The sequence below is a fragment of the Diprion similis genome, chromosome 3 (genome assembly GCF_021155765.1).
Source record: "Diprion similis isolate iyDipSimi1 chromosome 3, iyDipSimi1.1, whole genome shotgun sequence".
In the NCBI taxonomy this organism is placed as follows: domain Eukaryota; kingdom Metazoa; phylum Arthropoda; class Insecta; order Hymenoptera; family Diprionidae; genus Diprion; species Diprion similis.
In genome coordinates, this window is record NC_060107.1 from 7,890,892 (window position 1) to 7,914,039 (window position 23,148).

General features: G+C 34.6%; 1 protein-coding gene across 4 annotated transcripts in view; it reads right to left on the reverse strand.

Moving 5' to 3' along the window:
* LOC124404077 (caskin-1) overlaps window positions 1–23,148 on the reverse strand; it is a 49,874-nt gene that overhangs the window by 22,655 nt on the left and 4,071 nt on the right. The window lies entirely within an intron of this gene.

A 23,148-nucleotide genomic window follows, 5' to 3' on the forward strand; every position in this document is an offset into this window, starting at 1 on the left:
TCCCGTTTCGCAAAGCTGCAAAAACCTGTCGAGATTTTTGGCCGAACTCGAGCATTCAATTACACCCCGTGTATACATATAACGTTATACAATAACGTTATACTCTTACTCTGTGTAAGTGCCCGTTTGGAGCCCAATGCAGGCTCTTAAGAACCCGCAGCATGCTGCGCCTCGCATTATGCAACGAACACGTTGTGTTCTACGGCATACGGGCAATGAATTTCAATTCAGTCGTCGCACACGTACGTGAGAGGAACGGGGGGAGGGGGGGTTGAAAGTGGGGGTTGAATGTATTCGTCCTCTTGCAGGGATTTTCATCGTCGTAATTCCGAAACTTTTTTAAACTCGCGTCGCGAACTTGGAATAGCAATTTTCTTCCTGTATATGCATGGAGTAAAAAAACGCCCTTAAACATCGGTTAGGTTAAGTACACTATATATACATATATATATATACATATGATGAGATTCTCTCGGTAATGTACATTTTATTACAACAAGTAACGTTGACGTTTTCATCAATTTCCCACGTTTTTCAACCAAAGAATAACAAAAAACCTGTTGCCCAGCTTGAACGTGATATCGTTTTTAATTTAGTAAGTAACGCGTTTAATTTCAATATAAATTCAATTACATACAAAATATGATCTATAAAAATCTGTACAAAATTTCAAATCTCAGATGGCAAATAAAAAATTTTAAATTATCTAGCCAAAGCTTTGACTTGTTACATACAGTATGCATAAATGTACAAGGTGTACCGATTGTAAACGGTTTCGAAGCTCCTCGTAAAGGCGAAGAGCCTCGTTTCGAGTCTCTCGACTTTTCACCCCCGTCCGTGAGAGTGTAACCTACAACCACGCGGATACCCATAAATATGAGGACGGTTACGTTATGTATGTACCCGCATGTCGGGGGTGGTTGGATATGTAGTTACGGGGTGCTCTCCGACACTCTTGGGTGCTCTCGGGTGCTTCTCGCAGCACCGCTCGATACGCATTGTCTCAATCTCCGTCCCCCGGAGGCCTTCCCCTCCCTTCCCTTCCCTTCCCATCCCTTCCCGTCCCTTCCGTCGTTCGTTCGTTCGTTCGTTCGTTCGTAACTTGTTGGCGAGACGAGACGAGACGAGACGAGACGAAACGAAACGAAACGAAACGAGACGAGACGAACGAACGAACCAAAACCAACCAACCAACCAAGAAAGTAGCAGAACCTTATTGTTAGTCCATACATACAAGCTTTTAACAGACGTAGTAAATACATAAGCTTAGTTAGTTACCTTGCATGTGAGTAAAATTTAAATCTGAATACGTACAGTTATATTCTGGAAATACATCACCTATATAAAAAAAAAACAACGCTCGCGAAAAAATAAATCACGTATTCTATTGTGTAGGTTGGATAAAATTACATATATTATAAAATTGTATATTATAAAATAAATAAATATTATCCAGCATTATTTTGAATTTTCACAAATTAAAAAAAAAAAAAAAATTTCCCATGAAATCTGAAAATCATTTTTATTCTCTTTGGTTAGCATATTTGAGTCCTCTAAAACTAAGTATTTAATTAAGTACCCCGTTTTACCGCCCTCCCCTGAAAAAAAAAAACAGAAATCACAGACCAACCCGGAATTAAAATTAATTCTACTGCGCAAAATTTTCTTCACCGCTCAATGATTACTCTATGCAACTTTTCGCTGCCACGTATATTATGCCTGACCCGAAAAGTTTTCGCTGAATTCAGCATGTCTACCCTACGTATATAATAGAGGTATATGTGTGTGTGTATATATATATATATATAGTATATAGTATATATTAGTCGTCGGTCCGGAATGAATTTTATAAAGGCGAATCTCCCGTGGGCCGTGGTATAAGCTATAAGGGTTATATTCCCAGGGCAGCAATATCCAGAATCGAGTTAACTGCAGGTCTCTCTGCACAGCCTGGGGTTTGTAACACACTTCCATGTAGGTATACATATATACATACCTATATAGTACGAATAGGTGTACAATATACAATTACATACCCGCAGGTTGTAACAATAGACGTAGACTGGACGATCAAAGTTTTTATTTTTATCCAACGAACGCTTGGATTATATCATCCATCGATGCATGCATCTGCTTTAGGGTGTTTAAAAAAAAAAAAAAAAAAAACAATTTACAATTTGTCACCGTGGCTGTACCTTTTTTTTTTTTCCTTTCTTTCTTTCTTTCTTTCTTCCAAAGGTTAAGAGAAAGATTCTGTGAAAAGATTAGAGTTCTACGTTACATGGAAGATCGCGCTCGTATCATTTTTCACTTTTTGGTCACATTTTTTTTTTGTTTTTCTTTTTTCTCAATTTTCTAAAGAATCACGTCGTAGCACTTCTATTGTTTATTCCTGTCCTGACATTTGCATTTAACCCAAATATCACGATCCATAAGACATATTGAATAATAACTATTTTATGAGATTGAATAAATGATGAAAAAGTCGTCGGAAAAGCTTTTCAAACGTCAAACGAAGACTTGATATTACAAGTGTGAATCTCCTTTGTTACGTATTAAGTTGACGTTAAGTTTCGTGTAAGTAATAAACAAAAAAGAAAAAATAAATTTTAAAAATTGTTCCACGTTTGTCATACGAATTTTGTGAATGTTATTTTCAGATTTTCAAAAATGGTCGTTATTTCTCGGTTAAAAATTAATCGTAACTCAAAATCGGTTGTTCCGAAAAATCTGAATAAATTCAGAATAACGTTTCAGCGCAAAGACAACAACAACAGAAAAAATCACGATGCAAATCAAAAATATTATGGTCTGAAAGCTAGGTGAGTTGACGTGGCAGCCCCGTTTGTACATATATATATATATATATATATATATATATCAGAGTGCGTATGCCTTGCACATAAGGTATTCCGAGTGGTGTGTCGACCTTGCGCGCGTGATTCGCGTATTCCATTATAAAGAAAGGCATTTTACACATGTATATGTATCCTAATATGTATATATACACGTGCATACACACTGTACACGTATTAATACGGTACGCGTAGGATATCTCCGCAGGCGCAGCAGTGCAAAACGTGCTTGTAATCCGTTAAAAAGTTACGTCCGTTTCGTGTTTCTAATTTCAATGATAATACCGGGTGGGAAAAAAGTGTGGAAACCCTTGGGAATCCCGCGGCGTTTGGTAAAAATACACAAAAAAAAAAAAGAATAGTAATAATAATAATCATTACCAAGGTTGAATCTTAGATGAATTTTCTAACAAGGGATTCAATGTGGACCTTCTTGAACATCATCTTCTAGGTTATTTTGACGTCAACTTTGATTTTCCAAATTGGTATCCACTCTCCCGATTTTTGGTACCGTAATCGAAAGAAGCGGGAAATTTTTACGTTCAAATATGTCTTAAGGTTCTAAGGCAAACGTGACGTCTTACGGGTTAAATTAAGGTCAAAAGTCCTAAAGTTATTGCTTATAGATACAACACGCACGTCGCGTAGTCAGTTTGCCGATTTCCTTGCAAAATACATACCTATATACGAACTTATGAATGCATACTGTATACGTTATGCCAAGTTCACTAGACAGAAAAACGAGAAAAAAACGGAGATGAACAGGGAGAAGAAGGATTTAGAAAGAAGCACGATGGGGTAAAGTTGAAAACAAAAACAAAAACAAAAACAAAAAAAAAAAAAACCAACAACAAGGTAAAAGGTAAGAGAACAACAGTAACGTATGTACCTACGCATTATGCATTAAAATTTACAGAATGCATTCATTCATCGCGTTTCTGGGATCGTACTTAACTACTATCTCCTGAGCACGCAGCTACATCTTGCCGCATTTCTGCTTCATTAGTCATTGCTCGTTAAACTTGTACATAATATTATATATACCTATGTTATATGTATACGAACGCATTGTATATAGGTGAGAAGATTCCTTGAATCGTAAGTCCAAACCTGTATTGTATATGTAAGTATGTACATATACAGATATTATGAGTATCGACAAACATCCTGTTTCTTCGAAAGATAATTATTGTTGTATATGATTATTCTTCGATTTTCAACATCCCGTTTCTATGTTTTTCAGAGAAAAAAAGGAAGTTATTATTCTAATCACCCCGAAAGTGAAAAGTTGAATTTTCACTGGATCTCCACGTTTTGGAAATTCGGAGATTGATTAGATTTCGGCTTTGATCGGTTGGGTATTTTTTCAATTATTTAAACAACAAAATTCCAAAAAATTAAATAAAAATGACGATATCCTGAGAATGGACGAATGGGTTTGAATAAAAATCGGTATCGAGAGGTTTTTGAGACGCTAATCACGAATCCAAGACCAGATTTGCGACGTTTAAATTCGTCGTATTCAATAAAGCTGAAAATAAAAAACTGAAAACATTTGGATTTTGATGAAAATTGGTACTCGTCGGTTTGCTGGATGGCTGATCACGAATCTGAAGTAAGACTTGCAAAATGCAAAATAGCGATCCAATGTGGTGGAAAAAAATCCAAAAATATTTCCATTCCGGTAAAAATTGATGGGCGGAGGTTTTTTTGATCATCGATAACGAATCCAAGCTCAAACTTCGAAAATTTGTAATAATGGATCCATAATAACGGTTCAAAATAAAAACAATGGTCATATGTTAAAAAATCTTTGAAATCGTTAATAACGAATCTGAATTTGTAGTTAAAAATTCGAATTAGATATCATCCTTTTTTTCTCTCTATAAACTTGAAACCTGCCTTGTGAGAACGGGAAGTTCTAGAGCTGCTTGTTGTTTTTTGATCATTTTTTTTAATTAATTTGATTTTTACGAATAAACATGTTGTAAAAAAAAAAAAAAAAAAAAGAAGGAAAAAAGAAATCATCACAAACAACGTTACATCCTGCTACTCAGTTTTATATACGTATACCTACATTAGGCAGATACACCGCATTATGAACGTACAATCGTAGCACTGCTAGGTGTTTTATCGCGCGATACGCGAGTAGGTGGTCCGGTATGTGCAACGAGTCGCTCGCATAACCGTAAGTATAACGTGATATTTTTCCAAGGAAAATCAAAGATAAAATAAATACACTATATACTATACCGAGAGAGTCTTCAGGGTTACACGACGATCACGCGTCATTTTTCGTTGAACGGTGTTAGTCTCGTCGGCATTATATTTATTTATATGTATGTATAGGTACATATATATATATATTTGTAGTGTGGATACTTGAAAAGCTTATTTGATATGCACTGTCGTATAGGTATAACAACGCCGAAGAGCTTAACAACGCGATAAGCGTATTAGCAATTCAATCAAAAAGCCCATATAAATAAAAAAAAAAAAAAAAAATAAATTTAAAAAAGCCAACAACAACGTTTATATAAAAACAAGTAGTTCTGGAAATAGTCAAATTAATGTTTTCCCTGCAGATTTGAAACAACCTTCGTTGGATCCAATTACCAGCTAGTTGTTTTTTTTTTTTTTTCTCAATAAACAAATTCGCCGTGAGGAATTGTGAAAAAATATACATTATCGCTCGACAAACTGAAAGAAGTATATATAATATATATATACATATATATATATGATCGTTTTTCAATGTATTGAACCGAATCAATTATTTTCCTCCAAAAAATTACGTTCAACATTTACGACTGAATCGTACAATTAACTTAATTAATCAATATCCCTCATTCGGCTGGAAAAAGTTATTTCACTATATTATATGAATATACGAAAAGCGGCGAATTATTCAAACAGTTCCATATAGTCAGTAAGTTAATTGGTCTAAAACAATAATTTATTCATATATATATGTATATTAAAATAATGAATGTGCGGACATGTAAGCTTGACATATCCCTTATTATATACAGTAGAGTAAAAATTGATAACAGACTGACGATGAAGAGAGATTAAAATCTCGCGCAGCAAATTTCGTGTGCAAGAACAGGGACCGTCGAATTAACAAGTTGGGTCAATTAAGATGGATATAATAAGTATAATAAATTCATCCACGGTCCGATGAGTTTCATTATTTAAAATTCAAATCGGTATATTAATGTATATATGTGTATACATATATTTCGAGAACGAAGATAAACCGACGATAGACGAAATTCGTCGCCAATTACATCACACACTTACAAAACTGTAATGCGAGATTGAAAATTATTTATGTACTTAATTTAATTTTACATATACATGATAAAATCAATCTTTATTTTATTACATACATTTGAGGGAATAATCTCTTCTCTTTTTTCTCTCTCTCTTTCTCAAAGCAGGCGCATTACACACTACGTAAATAATAAATTACGTAGGATTATAACAGTATTAGGAATCAGAGTTTCAAACATTTTTTACTCTCAAGCTCCCGGTAAAGCCGTAGTAAAAATCATTTTATATTACGTACCTATATTGAATTCCACGATGCTTAATAAATTATTTTTGCTGCGATATATGCGACCGTTTTTTGTGCGTAGAAAAAATTCAGGGTGTCCAATTATTTGTGAAAATTTAATTCCCTGGGAATTCCAGGTTTTCTAGACAAAAATCATTATTTATCCAGTTTGTTTTCGTGTACACAATAAATAAATAATACAATAGTCATACGAACAAGAATATTCTATATTTGACCAGAGCACAGCTCATTGTGAGTCGACTTTGTAAGAATCCGCTACCACGTACAATTTTTAAGAAGTCAGGGCTTGATTCGAGACCATTGCCTGAAAGTTGGAAGAAAAATTTGTTTTCTCACCAAATGGTTAAATTTTTTTATGAACCGCGGATGAAAATTAGTAAATTCCAGATACGACATGATATTCCCTGAGATTTCCAAGTTGTTCCCAGGGGATATCAAATTCCCCGACAATTCCCTGATTCCATAATTTCCATCAATACTGGACACCCTGAAATAATTAGTCATGGGATCTGTGTATAAAAATTAATTTCGTCTTTTCCTTATTATATATATATATATATACACATTATTATCCGTATTAATAATACATCTACTAACACATATGAAGATAATAATTTATTCATTATAAGAAAATTTATCGATTATATACGACTGAATATAAATGTTCGATGAAATTCTTAGCTGAATAATATTTTTCCCTCAACCTGTAAAGAAGGACTCCGCGCAAAACTGAGCGATAAAATAAAAAATTCGACGAAGTAAGAAGGAAGAGTGGACGGGGAATGGGCGGGGGGGGAGGGGGTAGGAAAAAAGCAGAGAAAAAAGACAAAACCGACGGTTTTCTATCGGGAACGCGAAGAAAGGAGAAAGGGAAAATAGATTTCCGTTTGAATTTAATAAAACACCTATATTCCGTCCCACCCTACAACCGCCGTAGGTATTCACAATAGGTTCAAAGGGATCAATAGTCGACCCATGAATAGGCCTTCGGTGGGCTTTTGAATGCTTAGAACCCGAACCTACGAACAATACATATAGTAATATATATATATATACATATATATGTGCACGTATAGCATATAATTATATATATCCACACATGCATATACGTATGGATATTATGGGAATATTTGGAGCAGAAAATGACGGTAACAATAAGAGATATATGCATTATATGTGCAGGTAGAGTATAAGGGTATAAATAGCGACAACAATGACGTGTGAAACACGTGATTCAGTCGATGATCGTAATGACCGGCTGCTCGCAATAAGTATCTCGATAAAATTGTAATATATTATTCGAAAAACGTCTGAAACGGATTATATTGTACGTCTATATATGTATAAAAATAAACTGTGAACAATGTTTCATTGCCAACGACGATCGAATACACTTACATACAATTGAACAATTTTTACTAACTTATGAATTTTTCACTTAGACTTTTCTTTCGTTAATCTTTTTCTTTTTTTTTATTTTTATCCATTTTTTTTTTCAAAACTATTTTCATTAAACTACGACATGTGTACGGTATACTGGACTAAGTTACTGAAAATTTTAAATTATACTCTGAATTTTATTTCACCATTCAAGAATCCATAATAATATCATACAACCGATAATAAATTAAATGTCACTTGTCGGTGTGTTGAAATATTGATTAAATTTTTTTTTTAATAATTCTCATACTATTGTACTGTTACTTTCACCAACACTTTTTGTTTTCTTTTCCTTATTTTGGTTCATTTCTTAGGTGTATACACGCATAACCAATCGCAAAAACGCATTTAAAGAAAACAATTTTTCAAAACTAATCGTTACAATATTTAATTCAATAACTCGATAAACATGATTGAACGACGATACAATAGAAACGAATGAAAGTAATCGAACAGCGATAGAATCTCTGAAAGAAAGAAAAAGCGGCGTAAAGTAGAAACAAAAGGGTGAGAACGAAAAAAAGAAGGAACAAGAGAAAAAAAAAAAAAAAAATAGGTGAACAAAAATGAATAATTCGTTTTCCGGTTTATATGTGTATATATTCGCGGACGAACCGATCGCGCATAGCTCGTCCAATCCCACGATGCATATCTGCTTGTGGGAACGTTCATTAAACGCGAGCGTGCAGAAGAGAAGGCGAGCTGCAGGAGGAGGAAGAGGAGGAGGAGGAGGAGGAGAAGAAGGATGTAAGGAGGACGAAGAGGTGGACGAAGAGGGGGGGAGGGGTCAGTATCGTATCCAGGTTAAGTCAGGTAAAATGAGGCGAGGTGAGTCGAGCCGAGTTTAGGTTAGGTTAGGTTAGGTTAGGTTCAAGTTAGGTTAGGTTTGGTTGAGCTCAGGTCTAACCCCTCGTCCTGTGAGAAACATCGCGTTCGCTCCCAAGGTCGTATTAAAGACCAAGGTAAGGTAAGGTAAGGTAAGGCAAGGCGACGAGACGGGATGAGAAGGATGAGAAAATAAGGAATCGGCTGGACGTAGCGACAACTTTTCTTCCTTTCTCTCCTCGTCTCTTTCCTCTTCCCGTTTCGAGCAGAACAATTTAATAAACCACCCGAGTGTTTTCTCCTTTTTACAATAAACGATCACTGATATTATAATACTTATAATAGTCTCGTCTCGTTTTCATTCATTCACCGCGTACGAATGACGATAATAATAATAAAAATAATAATAATAATATTAATAATACTAATGATAATAATAATAATGACAAGATTCCTCTCTTCCCACCGAATGATTACAACAACAACAACAACAACAACACCAATGTATTGTAAAATAAATATTTTCCAATGAATTACAAACAATAACAAAGAAAGATCCCCGCGGCGAGTGGTGAATTTCAACAAAGAGAAGAAGCCTTAAGCAGCTTGTTACAGCAAGTATTTAAATTACTTTGTTCCAATAGGTATCGAAGTCCGTTATTACATACCTACAAGTGAAGTGCGTTAAATAACCGAAACGACAAAGTTGGCAAATAAAGAAGATGAAAAATGTGAAACATAATTCTAAAATTGCACAACAATGCACCGCAGGTGTTGAAAAATACATAGTATCAATGTCCTTTGTTACGACCACGTCCCATTTCAATCTTTCCCCATTTGTCAGTCGGTAGGTATGTATATTATAGGTACAATAAAGTATGTATATGAAGCCAATGCCACCGTATTCGTTATATGCATGCATTATCAGCAGTGGTCTACTTTACATTGTAGACGTATATTGCGTACGTACGTTATGTACATGTGTAATATAAGCCCAACATCATATATACGGAATTGGTCATCGGTTTTTAATACAAGTATATTATTTCAATTATTATTATTGTCATTATTATTATTATTGTTATTATTATTATTATTCTTTACATACGTATATACAAGTCGTCGAATTTAAAATGTCACGCTTGCATATTATAACGTATAATGTAACCTCTTCACATTATATGTATGTATGAATACATATTCATGTATGTAGACCTTATACATATTACATAGCGTAGAGGAGGGACGTACCGCAGTTAATAAATAGAGTAAAAGGACACGGACGATTTATGCGTACAAAGAATAATGAATATTATATGCGTACATGTAATAATATATATATATGTATATATATATATAAATTATGTATGTACGGATATTCAAGTTGATTCTAGTCCCAAAGGCTAACGCGATGAGCAAAAGACGCTGAAGTTTACTTTCTTGAATATAGTTATTTTATGATATTTTTGAATGAATGACGGTTGTGTCATACTATATAGATGACATAATTATTATATATACATAGATCAGATAGATCGATATACGTTATACATTCTGTATAAAAATAACCGCAACAGTTTTTTATTTTTCGATGACAGTTAAATTTGAAAATATATATACATATATTAAATTAAAAGATAACAAACAAGAACCAAAAAACACAAACGAATCTGTGTAATAATAAAATATGAAAATAAACGCTAAAGCTGCAGCGATCTTTGTAAGTTGCATTCAAGACACACGCATTAAAGATGATGATGAAAGCTTTCCGGACTAGAAAGCTCGCGCGCATTGCACAGCTAAAGCTGACCCTAAATCTACTCTCTGATAGTTTAATTTTTATTAGGTACATCTGGCGAAGCTGACCGACCGGCATTGGGGGAGATAATGGCGTTATCTAAACATAACAGGAGCGTGTCTCGCATACTTTGTCTCGCCTCGCGCTATAGATACAAATGCCTGCAGTGTGTATGTGTAAAGTAAAGTCTAAAAAAAGGGGGAGAGAAAGAGAGAGAGAGAGAGAGAGAGAGCGCAGCGTTGGATGGAACGGAAGAAATTTTTCAATTTGAAACGCATCGTTGCATGATGCAGGAATTATTTATTTATACATTCAGCCCTGGAACAGTAAAGTTACTTTTTTTTTTACGTATTTCGGTAACAAACAGAGAAAAAACGCCCCAATTTTGTAAATTCCATCTCTGGGGTACGTCATATCGTTAAGGCTCTTATACAGAGTATCATTTTCTTGGATTTTTTTTGTGACGAATAATAACGTGTGTCAAAAAATTTTTGCGCAAGTTTCAAGAAAATAGTAATGGTCAAAAAAAATGTTCAATAAACATGAAAATACTGGAAAAACTTCAACTTTCCCTCCCCCCATTACTGTTCCAAGGTTAATTATTATTATACAGTACAGGGTGTGTGATTTGCACTGATTGTGAGAATGGAGAGAAACAGAGAAGGAAAAAGAAAGAAATATTTTTTCATCGAAACGCAGCGAGAGCCGTAACAGCTGTACGCAGTGTGACGTCTCTCTGCTGTTGTTGGCAGGATATTCCGAATCAATAATTATATAATACTGGAAGCACACAATGCGGACATATCCGTATGAGAACCACCACCACCACCATCCCCTATTTCGTATAATAGAATAATAGCATTTGAACAGCGTTTTCAATTGAAATTCGAAATTGCGAACGAACGAACCAAGAAACAATTCATCACCGTTTCTCTTTCCCGCAAAATCCCAACGACGACGAGAAAGAAAAATTAAACTAAATTCGAAATGCATTAAAATATCACGTAATGTCCAAGATTTCTATAACAAGAGTTTTTTTTTCACAACAACTATAATCTATCATGTTAATAATAGTTTTTTCTTAATACGTTTTAAATGAAGAGACGACGTCGTTCTGTTTGTTGTTTGTCAATTTCATTATCGTTATTTACCTGTGCATCTATGCTTAGCATAGGCATAGGTAACTGTAATCTATACGCGTGCAAGCGGACGGTTTGAAAGTAATTAATAAATAGAGAGTGATAATACATATACGTTTGAGATTATATTATATGTATAACGACGAGCGAAATGATAATAATCGAAAAGAAAAATAGTATCGATATCTTATATTTCCGCCGCTCTTTTTTAAAACTATATACACATATATACATATATATATACACGTATACCAGTGGAAATATTATTATGTGACAACTTTCCATATCAGAAACCTAATTACAAAAGTGATTGAAAGCGGAAGAGAGAAAAACAAAAATAAAACGGATACCAATCGTTCAGTATTATATTACAAACAATTTTTTTCAACGAACCAAGATACCCTCGTACAGCTTAAAAATCGTTGAATTTCGTACCCTCAGAATTGAAAAAAAAAATTCAGTAAACGGAAAGCAGAAAGAAAGCGAATCGAGCTCATATTTCACCCGCTAAAATCCTATAAAATCTTTCGAAAGTGTCGCAGCAGAACTGTTGCTACGTATCATCACGACCCTGAAGCTAACCACGTATTCACGCAAAGTTAAAAAGAACAAAAAAGAAAAAAAAAAAAAAAAAGCGGGTAAAGAAAATTTTTTTTGTTCATATCGTTGCCATTTTGTGAATTTTTCTTTCCTTCTTTTTTCCAAGGATTAAACCATAGCGACATCTTTACTAATTAAGAATTTTTCAAATTTTTTTTTGTTTCTGACTACCGTAAGGATTCAAATCACGTCGACCAAGATCCACCCTTTTTTTTTAGCCTCCAACTCACCAGCCTATAATTTTGCCAATTTTTGATTTTCTTTTTGTGCGCTTAAAATGTCAATAAATATTATATAAAAAAGAAAAATGGATGATAAAAATGGTTTTTCTTTTTTTTTTTTATTTTTTTTTTTTCATCTTACTTTAAAAAATGCCTCAAATTTAGGCCTCTGGACCAGAATACCCCCTTAAGCCCAAATCGAGAGTACGCGGACAAGTGTATAATACACGTGTTCTACTACTACACACAGTGAGCGTGTAGTAAGTTACACTTAGGTATACTATCCAGTCCGCGTCGTCGTCTTGTCCGATATTATACGATCGTTCCGACTTTCGAAAAGAATTTCTGGGTTGCAGTTACGCGACGAGAGTTTTAGTACAGTAACCACTTAGGGAGATAGTATATAGGGGACATTCCACGTCAATTTGAATAGAGTCCGACCCTCACCCTCTTGGATTTGGTCCGTGATTTTTTATATTCCTGTTCCAACTCTAAAAAGCATTTCTATTTTTTTTTACAGATTTTTCCAACTCTCCATGATGATATTGTTGATATTTTGACAATGATTGGTACATCTTTGAGAATTATGAAAAAAATTACATAAATTCTGTGGCGTAAACGAAGAATATTCGAAACAAAATTAAAATCGGAAGATAAAGCGATATTTTTTTTTCAAGATACAGGGTAGAACACATTTTCCTTAATTCAACAAAAATCTGTAAATTCATAACAAAGTTCAAAATCACCTTGTTTTTGTTTTTTTTTTTTTTTTTCGTTATTTTAATTTTCGAATTTTCATCAAAATTTACAATTGTACAAGGAAAAAGATATCGATCCCTGAAGATTCGAAAAAAAAAAACGATACGAAAAAAAAAATTGCGAACAAGTTGAAGAATAAATTTAAAAAAAAAAAAAATTACCGTATTGCCTGCCCACTTCGACTATGCTCGAAATATTTTTGTTTTTGGACCGCACAATTGTCGTCATTTTTTTTTCCGTAATTTATCATAAATCTGGCGATCATCGTCAACAAAGCATCGTCATTCGGTGGGGTGTTCTAGCGGCGCCGAGAATGGTAGAAAAAAATGTGAAAAAAAAAAAAAATCGAAATGCTTTTCAAAATTAGAACAGAAAGAAAAAAAATTAATAATTGCGGATCAAATCCAAGAGAATGAGGATCAGACTCTGATCGAATTGACGTGGAATGTCCCGTATGTGGATATAGGTATTACGCCTATAAAGAACAAGACGTGGAGCATGCAAGTGAGCAGTAGCAACAACATCAGCATCACCACCATCGGCAGTAACAGCGCGAGGCATATAAGGTATGGTATCGCCGTTTGCGTCTTGGCCTACAACACAACTATCATTACGTGTGTGTGCGTGTGTGCGTGCGTGCGTGTATACATATATATATATATATATATATATATATGTATATACAAACTTGCACAACCTGCAGCAGACCACGTCATCTAGGTGAACGAATTATAGGAGAGGAAACGAGAACGAGAACGAGAACGTCAACGTCGACGGAAAGTCGCGACTGAAGCACACCTGATTACATATATGTACGTACATACCTATCAAAGTACCCAATTACCATTTCTGATTTTGTTTGAAATTATTACAGCAATTGTCCCGACTCTGAAACAGTACCCTGAATTTTATCAGATTTTTCATTCAACTTTGCTCAATTATTATTGTAAATATTTCAAGTGATTTTGAAAAGGATTCTCAGAAACTGTATTTTGTATTACAAACGTTTCAAAACCGGGTCCGTGATGGGCGGACTTTATTTGCACTTTTTTTTTTCTCTTGTCTTGTTTGGCACTTTTAATTTTTTGATCGACTAAAGCGTTGCTGAAACTGTCGAAAAAATCCCTCGAAAAAAAAAGCTAAAAATTTTTATTCCACTATGCTTGGAACATTTCTAAACTGGTTTCACAACGAAGTTGATGAAAAAAATTTAATGTGCCGGAAAAAAAAAAAAAAAAAAACAAAAACAAAAAAAAACGAAAAACTAACAAATAAAAATAAACAAACATCGCTCCGTAATGGAACCGGTCTAGAAATATTCCAAGTGAAAAATATAAGTTTTGAGATTTTATTCGGGAATGTTCAGACCGTTCAAACAATGATTTAGTTGACAAAAAAAAAAGAAAAAATTGGAAAAAAACCGGCCCATCACGGAGCCGGCCTTAGAATGGAATATTTGGAATAGAAAATACAGTTTCTGAGACTATTTTTGAGAAATTTAAAAAAAGGTCCTTTTCAAAATCATTCAAAATATTTACAAGTACCTAATTGAGCAGTTGAATAAAAAATCTGAAAAAATTCAGAGCATTATTTCAGAGTTGGGAATATTGCAGGAAATAATTTTTTTTAAATTACATACGCGTATATTATTGATAATAAGGTGTTTTAAACCTGATACACACGCATAAGAAGATCGAGCGAACCAACCTTGTCGATATTAAATTTAAACTCGAAACTGGATCAGGACACGCGAGTCATAAGAAGGAGGTGAAGAAGGAAATTCAGGTGCTTTTTTTCAGAAAGTAAAGAAAGAAAGTCATACTGCGGTAATTTTTCACCGTCGAGTTTCAGTCAATAAACTTCGTCCAAATTGCTCCACTTTGGTTGTTTATAGGACAGTAAATCGAGTTTCGAGAAGGTTGATTGGTTGGCCGAGAAACGGTACTTTTTCTTAATTTCATTAGATACGAGACAATCGAAGGTTTATCATATTCGCAAGTTGCGATGCGAAGCCTCGGAAATAATGTTAAAAACAAATACAAGATACTGAAATTGTGAAGATAAGTTTATTGACGGACATCAAAGCCTTGTTTCATATCGCTTAAAAATAATTAAAAACATGTGTAATAAATTCGATCGATTTCACCCGACGACGGTTTATCATTTAATGAGAAAACCATTTTCTACAACGTCACTTCAGATGAGAATTTTCCACCGAAATCACACTGAAATCGATAATGTTAAAATAAAATTCTGGATTAATAATCATCGGTAGTAGTATACGAGAAATCATTTAGGATTACAAGAATCTCTCTGAGAAGAAATCGTACGAAATATTAGAAATCATAAGAAATCACATAATGAAAGTGAGATTTATTTGTTAAATAATCTCTCGTAATTACTCTAAGTATAAATCACGGTGCAAATTTTTTCTTCTAACCACGTGATCAAAGTAGGTATACAAGAAAGAGGAGGTTTCGAACCGTTACGATAGAATCCGAAAAAAAAGGAAAGGAAACGAGGGTTTTCAAAAGGTCTTCGGACACAGTTAGTTGTCCCCGTTGGAATGTAAAAACGACAGGGTGGGCAAAAAGTCCGGATTCTTTTTTTTTTTCTTATTTTTTTTTCGTTTGTTTAAATCCAGTTTTTTTAGGGGGAGGTTTGTTCCTATAAAACTCGGGCAAAATTGGTTTTGATTTACTACGTTTGTGATACGACAGTGATTGAATTTTTGTTTAGCATCGTCGGACATGGAATTAGCGAGATAAGCCATTTAGTTATTTTATCAACTATTGATCAATATTTTATTGTGTAAATCAAGCCACACTGTATATGAACAATTTTTGGTTTCTGCTACGAACGAGTTTACGCTCGTTTTTTTTTCTTATTTGCTTTAGGATACAGTGATTCTATATAAGGTATTATTTGAAGGTCAGTCGTTCATTTGGAAGTTTTCTCAATACGTGATAAACACATGTAATCTAAAAATATACCGGATTTTCACCTTTCTACAAAACCCAATATTAAATAAGAAAAAATTTCAGTCCTAACTGTCCCGCCTTTTTCGGGTGAAACCCAGCGGGTTTAATAGGGTCGAGCAAAGTTAGGCCCACCCTGAAGAACGACGCACAGTCCAACCTACGAACCTCAGACTCATGGATGGGATCAGGTTTGTAAAATTTATTAATAAAAAAAATAAGGCATCAACTATTGATTTTTCATTCTGTAATGGAACTAATCTCTATTAAAAATTAAAATTAAATTCCCATAATGGGATTTATTTTCCATTGAAAATACAAAAATTCAATGTTTGATGAGAATTGTTTTGAATTGAATATTAAAATTCAATGGCTATAAATGTATATACTTTGCATTAAATATTAAAAAATAATAATGACTAATGCGTTGAAAAAAAGTAATGCATTATTTACAACCCTGAGAATGTGGATGGGATTAGGATGAGAATATCTTATACCTGCAGTGGACTACCTGGCCTCGCCTTGATCGTCACACCCTCGCATCATCTCCTTGTCAAGGTTTCGTTTGGTTTTGAGGATTCACAAGAGATCTCAAGGCTGAAGGCTACTGCAGGCAGGCAGGTGACCCTCTCAACGTCACCCATGAATGCATGCCAACGAGAAGTGGAAAGAAGTTGGAAAAAAGAAGAGAAGAAAAGAGAAGAAAATAAGAGAGCGTTGCAGCCTCTGTCCTGTCCGACTCGGTTATTCTCTCTCTCTCTCTCTCTTTCATCTCTCTCCTTCCGCTACATTAGAGTGCATTCTGATGCACCACTTGGCTCTTCTTCGCTGTCTGCACCTTCAACCTTTTCATCCATAGTGTTAAGTATTCTCCCCATGCACCTATTTTACATCCATTTTTTATACGTTTAGAGAATTTTTCGATACGTTTCTTTGCGATTTTTTGTTATTTAAAAAATTTAATACGTCGGATCCGATTTCGCGGACAAAAATTTGAAATTCAGAGGAATCCGGAGACCAAACTTTGTCCAGGGATTTTTGAGATCACTGATTACGAATGTGAAATTAGATTTTGTAAATTCATTATGGCGAATGCAATCAACGACCCTGAAGAACTCTGCGTAAAGTTTTTTTTTTTTTTTTTTTTACCGTATTCAATAAAATTTGAAACTTTCGTCCGCCAGATTGGACTCAAAGGGTTAAATACGCAACAAAAAATTGCTGCATCTTTGTTGCACTATTACATCAGGCTTACGATAGATAATAAAATTCCATATATTATCGCAGCTGTTTGAACGTCAAAGTCTTCGCGAGTCATCGACGACAATTTAGGAGAGACACTTTCGATTAATAAACTCGAACAACCTAATCTCGCACAAGTTTTATATCTAAAGAATTCACCATGTCAACAGAATATCAGGACAATCTAATCCGAGCTAGTAACGAATATTTCTACACTCTGTGAACGGATGGATGGATATGCAATCGCAGTCATAACCTGTACCTAGAAGCTTTAAAAGTTTCATTCACACGTTTTTTCGTGTGTACCTACGACTATACTGCAAACCTATTTGTATAATGCATACCTCGAGATTTGTGTAACATATAAATAATTTACGTAACGTAATACATAAAAATCATTGGTTGTAATATTAAATAGCTGACAGCGCATTCTTTTGATATAATGTAAAAAGAATTTCTTTGATCTCCTTACGCAAGTAAATAATATTTCAGATAATTGCCTCGTTAAAATTGATCAAATTTACTCAAGAACCTTATATAACATTGAACCTGTACTTATTTTATAAAATAAATAAACCAATAATACCGTTAAATTTACTTTGAAGATTGCGTATATCTACAGATTTCGACTGCGCGTTTAGGATGCATAATAATTTAGGATGCGTAATATGATATAATCAAATATGTAGAAACATCGAATTTCTAAAATACACCGAAAAAAGAGAAGATTGCAATTATTATAAAAATTTTCGCCGCAACGACACCTGCTAAAATAGCATTCAAAATTATTTTCGTCAATTATTAAAATTGATTTTACACAGAAGAAACTAAACAATTATAAATAATATAAAAAAAGAACACGATATCGTTATTTTATACCGACGATTCCACTGATTTGGCTCCAGATAAATCAAACGTATATCAAATCAATGGAGTTTGTATAAAATATATATATATATATGTATACACATTTCACATATAATCATCGCCCGATCAAAATAATGATGAGCAAACAGTGTTTATTAGTCAGGCAATAATTGAGTATTTATAATATTGACAGTTGCGTAATAATAATAATATTGTATCACGGACGGTTTACCGAAGCGTCTATGTAAAATTCGCGTACCTAAATTTGCCCACGTGGCACGATTTATAACTTATGCACGTATGTTATACGTGATTAGAGACAAAACAAACGACATTTGATAAAACGAGGCAACGAAGAAAAAAGAGTAAAATGAAAATGAAAATGAAAAATAAAAATTGGTTAAAGGTGTATACAAAGAAAAAATAAAACAACCAACGAAAGAAAAAGGAAGAAAGAAACGTGAAATAAATAGCAAGAAAATCTCAAGTCTGGCTGTTAAGTCTCTCCCCCTTATTTCGTACGTGGTACAACGACGACAGAGAGAAAAAACAACGGTGGGGGGGGGGGGGGGGGGGGAGGGGCTAGAGGGTGGATACGGATTGCCGACGAAGCAAGAAGGATGCCAATTACCTCGGAATTCACCATACAATACCTGTATTACTATAACCAAAACGTGAATATAATTTTATATGTGTGTATAATATTGTAAAGACGCGAAGAATTGAAATGAACAGGAAATTGCGTAGGGAAAAGACTGGCTGGTAATCACAGCAGAAATATAAGTATGTAAAGATAAGGGATATTTTTGAAAACTATATACACACACATATATATATATATATATATATATATATATATATATATATATTCTTCAACACCGCCCCGTGTTACATATACTATACAGAAAAGATTGAACAAATTCATCTTCATTATAAGATTGTTATACGACCTTAGGCAGAAGACATGATGAATGAGGAGTAACCATCTGTATAATTTAAACCACGTGGTGAAGGAAATAGAACAATAAAACACACGATGACATAACAATATATATATATATATATATATATATATATATATATATATATATATATATATATATATATAATATATATATATAATATAATATAACCGAGAGGAATTGGCCAATTGGAAAAACGTCTTACAATTACAGGTGGATAAGTATATAACAACAGTAAATGATTCTACCTAATTATACCGTATTACAAATTGGCCACATAGACGAGGACAATTTGTTACCTATTCATAAAATAATGTATAATGAATAAAAGATCCGGCCAACTATTGCCGACGAGAAAAACAAAATAAGAAAAAAAAAGAAAAGAAAAGAAAAGAAAAGAAAAGAAGAATAAAAACGAAAACTCTTGGTCCATTGGGTGTGATGAGGAGTAAAATTAAAATGCAACGATAGAGGCATAAAAGCCGGCGATATGATCTACAGGTGTGGCGGTGGAAAAGGAAGAGATTGGCGAATTACTAAACTACGTGGTATAACAGACAAGTAACTCTGCACCTCTGCAACGCAGGCGATAGACGAGGAGGGAGGAGGGAGGAGAGGAAAACGCCTCATCCTAGTCTTTGCGCCTCCCCGCAATAAAGTTCAACAGCACCCCTCTCGCGTTCTTCACCTTATACACCACCGGCTTTTCACTTATTCATGAAACGACGAGGAGGAGGATGTTTATACCGCGCGCGGCAACGGCAAGCAAGCAAGCAAGCAAGCAAGCAAACAGGCAGGCAGGCAGGCGACACTTCCGGAAACTCAATGAATTTCTTATATATTTCTACAAGCTTCGTTCAAACAGGTAATGCCTTATAAGTATTCGAATAGGGTCAGGTAATATGACACCTGCAATTCATTGCGATATCGCGATAGGTTCGGTATTGTACAGAGTGGCCACAAATTTTTGGAAAAAAAATTCCATCACATTTCTAGTTTTTTCCAGGACCTAGAACCTAGTTTTCCTTGAAATTTTCCCAGTTTAGTAAGTTACTAAAACTTGAATCGTTCAGCTCACTAACTCTTATGTTTGGTTAAAATTCAATTCTAATTGAGGCAAAAAATGTAACGTAAAAAAAAAAAAGACAGTTTGAACAAATTCGTTTTCTCAATGAAAAAAAGTAAACTTATCACCTCAGAAAATCATTACTAATTCCCACGATAGGAAAGTGATATTTTCAGTTTTTTCCATCACCAAATTAAAAATCCCCCGACAATTCCAGGCTTTTCATGACCCCTTTTAAATACCCTGACATTTCTAGGTTTCGGAATTTTAATCCCGCCCCAAAGAAACGATTGCCGAATCTAAATCACGAAACAACTGCAACAAATCGCAGATTTGATCATCACCGACTTTCTTCATTTCAAATAATTAATTCATGATAACTATGCGTATAACCCGCATAGTGCGTTTAAATTATAACAGCGTACGATAGTATAGTAACGGCACAAATCGTAAATAATGCACAATCTGTTCTCGTTGCTCAATCCGCAGCTGTCTCTGCATGGATGCAGTATCTCGTGGAGAGAAGAGGAGAGGAGAGTAAGAGAGAGAGAGAAAAAGAGGCTGGTTATAGTTAATGAATGAAGAGTAGCCGCCGCCTACAGGATGCCCCGAAATTAGGTTACGAAGATGCGGAGAGTAACGAAAATAAATCGGGGAAGGAAGACACAAACTAACTGCGAGACTAGGAAGAGAAATAGAAAGAGAAAGAGAAAAAGAAAAAGAAAGAAAAGAGTTCGACGCGTCATTTTTTGTCGTCGACGTATTTCGGATGCTGACTGCTGCTACTGTATATGTATATAAGAGAGGGAGCGACTGAGAAACTGCAGCGAGAGAGAGAGAGAAATCCGGAGAGCAGCGTGCGTGCCGGTCCAGCAATGCGTTGCCATATTGTCGTTTCGTTCGTTCGTTCGTTCGTTCGTTCGTTCGTTCGTTCATTTCGTTCAGGGGCGACGCATTCTCGCGTGTAAACAAGAACCGAAAGCACAGCCTGCACCGTACCAATTGTACATACATACATACATACGTACAAGCTGCAGTAAAAAACGAAGAACAAAAATACATAGAAAATAAAGAATGAAAGTACCCTCTTCCTTCGTATCATTATGATTTTGGTTAATTTTCTTTTGTTTTGTTTTTTTTTTCAACAGAGTGTACAGTGTCCAACATAAATTATTATATTGACGCAGAAAATTTTCGTACATAGTATGAAAAAGAAATTTTCCTACCATCATGTTTTTTGTTTTGACTATCATTCATTTTCGTCTGCTTCTTTTTTTCTTCTGTATCTTTGATGGAAATAGATGGAAGTTGTTTAAAATACTCCAAAAAAATAGATGTGTGTGTGTGTAATTCATTCACCACTATTAATTGTATAGAAATTTCTTCGTGAGGTAAATTTTGAAATATTTTTCTTTATACAGGATACGACTATTATTCCAACAATTGGAAACCGGAAAAATACCTAAACGATATTTAAAAATGGTGACGAAGAACTAGGATAAATAATAAAAAATCCTTTCTGTCGTCCGTCTCCTTTCAAAAGTTAGTCACGTTCCTTTGCCGATACGATTTATTTCCGTTTATCTCTTCCTCTGGTTATTCTCTGATTTTCACAATCGTGCAGATTTTGGGCAGACACACGGGGTAATAAATCGCAACTCTGACTTGTACGAAATGAAAAAAAAAAAAAGACAGAAAGCAAGAAAGAAGAAAACGTGATAAAAGATCGAGGCTACGGGGCGGTTTCCATTCTGCTGTTTCGACTAACGTTTATTCAGCAGAAAGAGAGTGCGCAACGCCTAGAGATTTTCCACGGCACGCTGCTTACAATATACCGGCGGTTCTCCTCGTGAACTCCGTATAATACACGATATGTATAGTATACATTGTACATATAACATGCGTAAATTCCGTACAACGTAGATCATACATGTGTGTTGTAATCGGTGTAAAAAGCGTGTTGCTACAGAAAGGCAGGCACGTGAGCGAAGGAGCAAGACGTAAATATAGTATAAAATTATAGTAGATGCGGGAACACATATTGCGTGTGTAAACAGCAACACAAACTATAAAACTACAACCCGAACAAGATGAAGAAGAAGAAGATGAAGAAGAAAAAGAAGCATGTCAGGGTCCTGATTTCTCATACTTGCTATTATTTCGTATGTGTGTGTGTGTGTGTGTGGGTTTTATCGAAGGCAAAGACTGCAGCAACGACATAGCCAAACGCATCTCCCTCGTGAATCGGTGAACCAACAATAGGAGACACGCAAGATGGATAAAAAAAATTTCTACTTACTTTTTAACCCGTTTAGTAACGCGTTATTGTGTTGAGTCAATTTATATAATAAGATAGTATGAAATTCTGTGGATTTTGGGGTCACTGATTACGAATCTGAAATCAGTTTTCAAAAATTCAAGATGGCAGATCCAGTACGGCGCATGAAAATATCAAATTCCATCGAATACGGTCAAAAAACTCTATGCAGGGGTTTTTGGGGTTACTGATTGGATTCGCCATACTGGATACTCAAAATCTGACTTCAGATTCGTAATCAGCGATCCCTAGAACCCGTGGGCAGAGTTTTTTCTCCGGATTCCATCGAATTCGATATTTTCGTTCACCTTATATCTGGATCAGCCATCTTAAAATTTTAAACCCTGATTTCAGATTCGTAATCAGCGATCCGAAAAACTTATAATTTATGTAAAACATGTACGTATACGTATGGAGGGTTAAAATTCTCGGAAATGACTGATTTCTCCAATTTTCACGATCTCTTTCAATCAATTTCTTTCTAACAATAATAATTTAC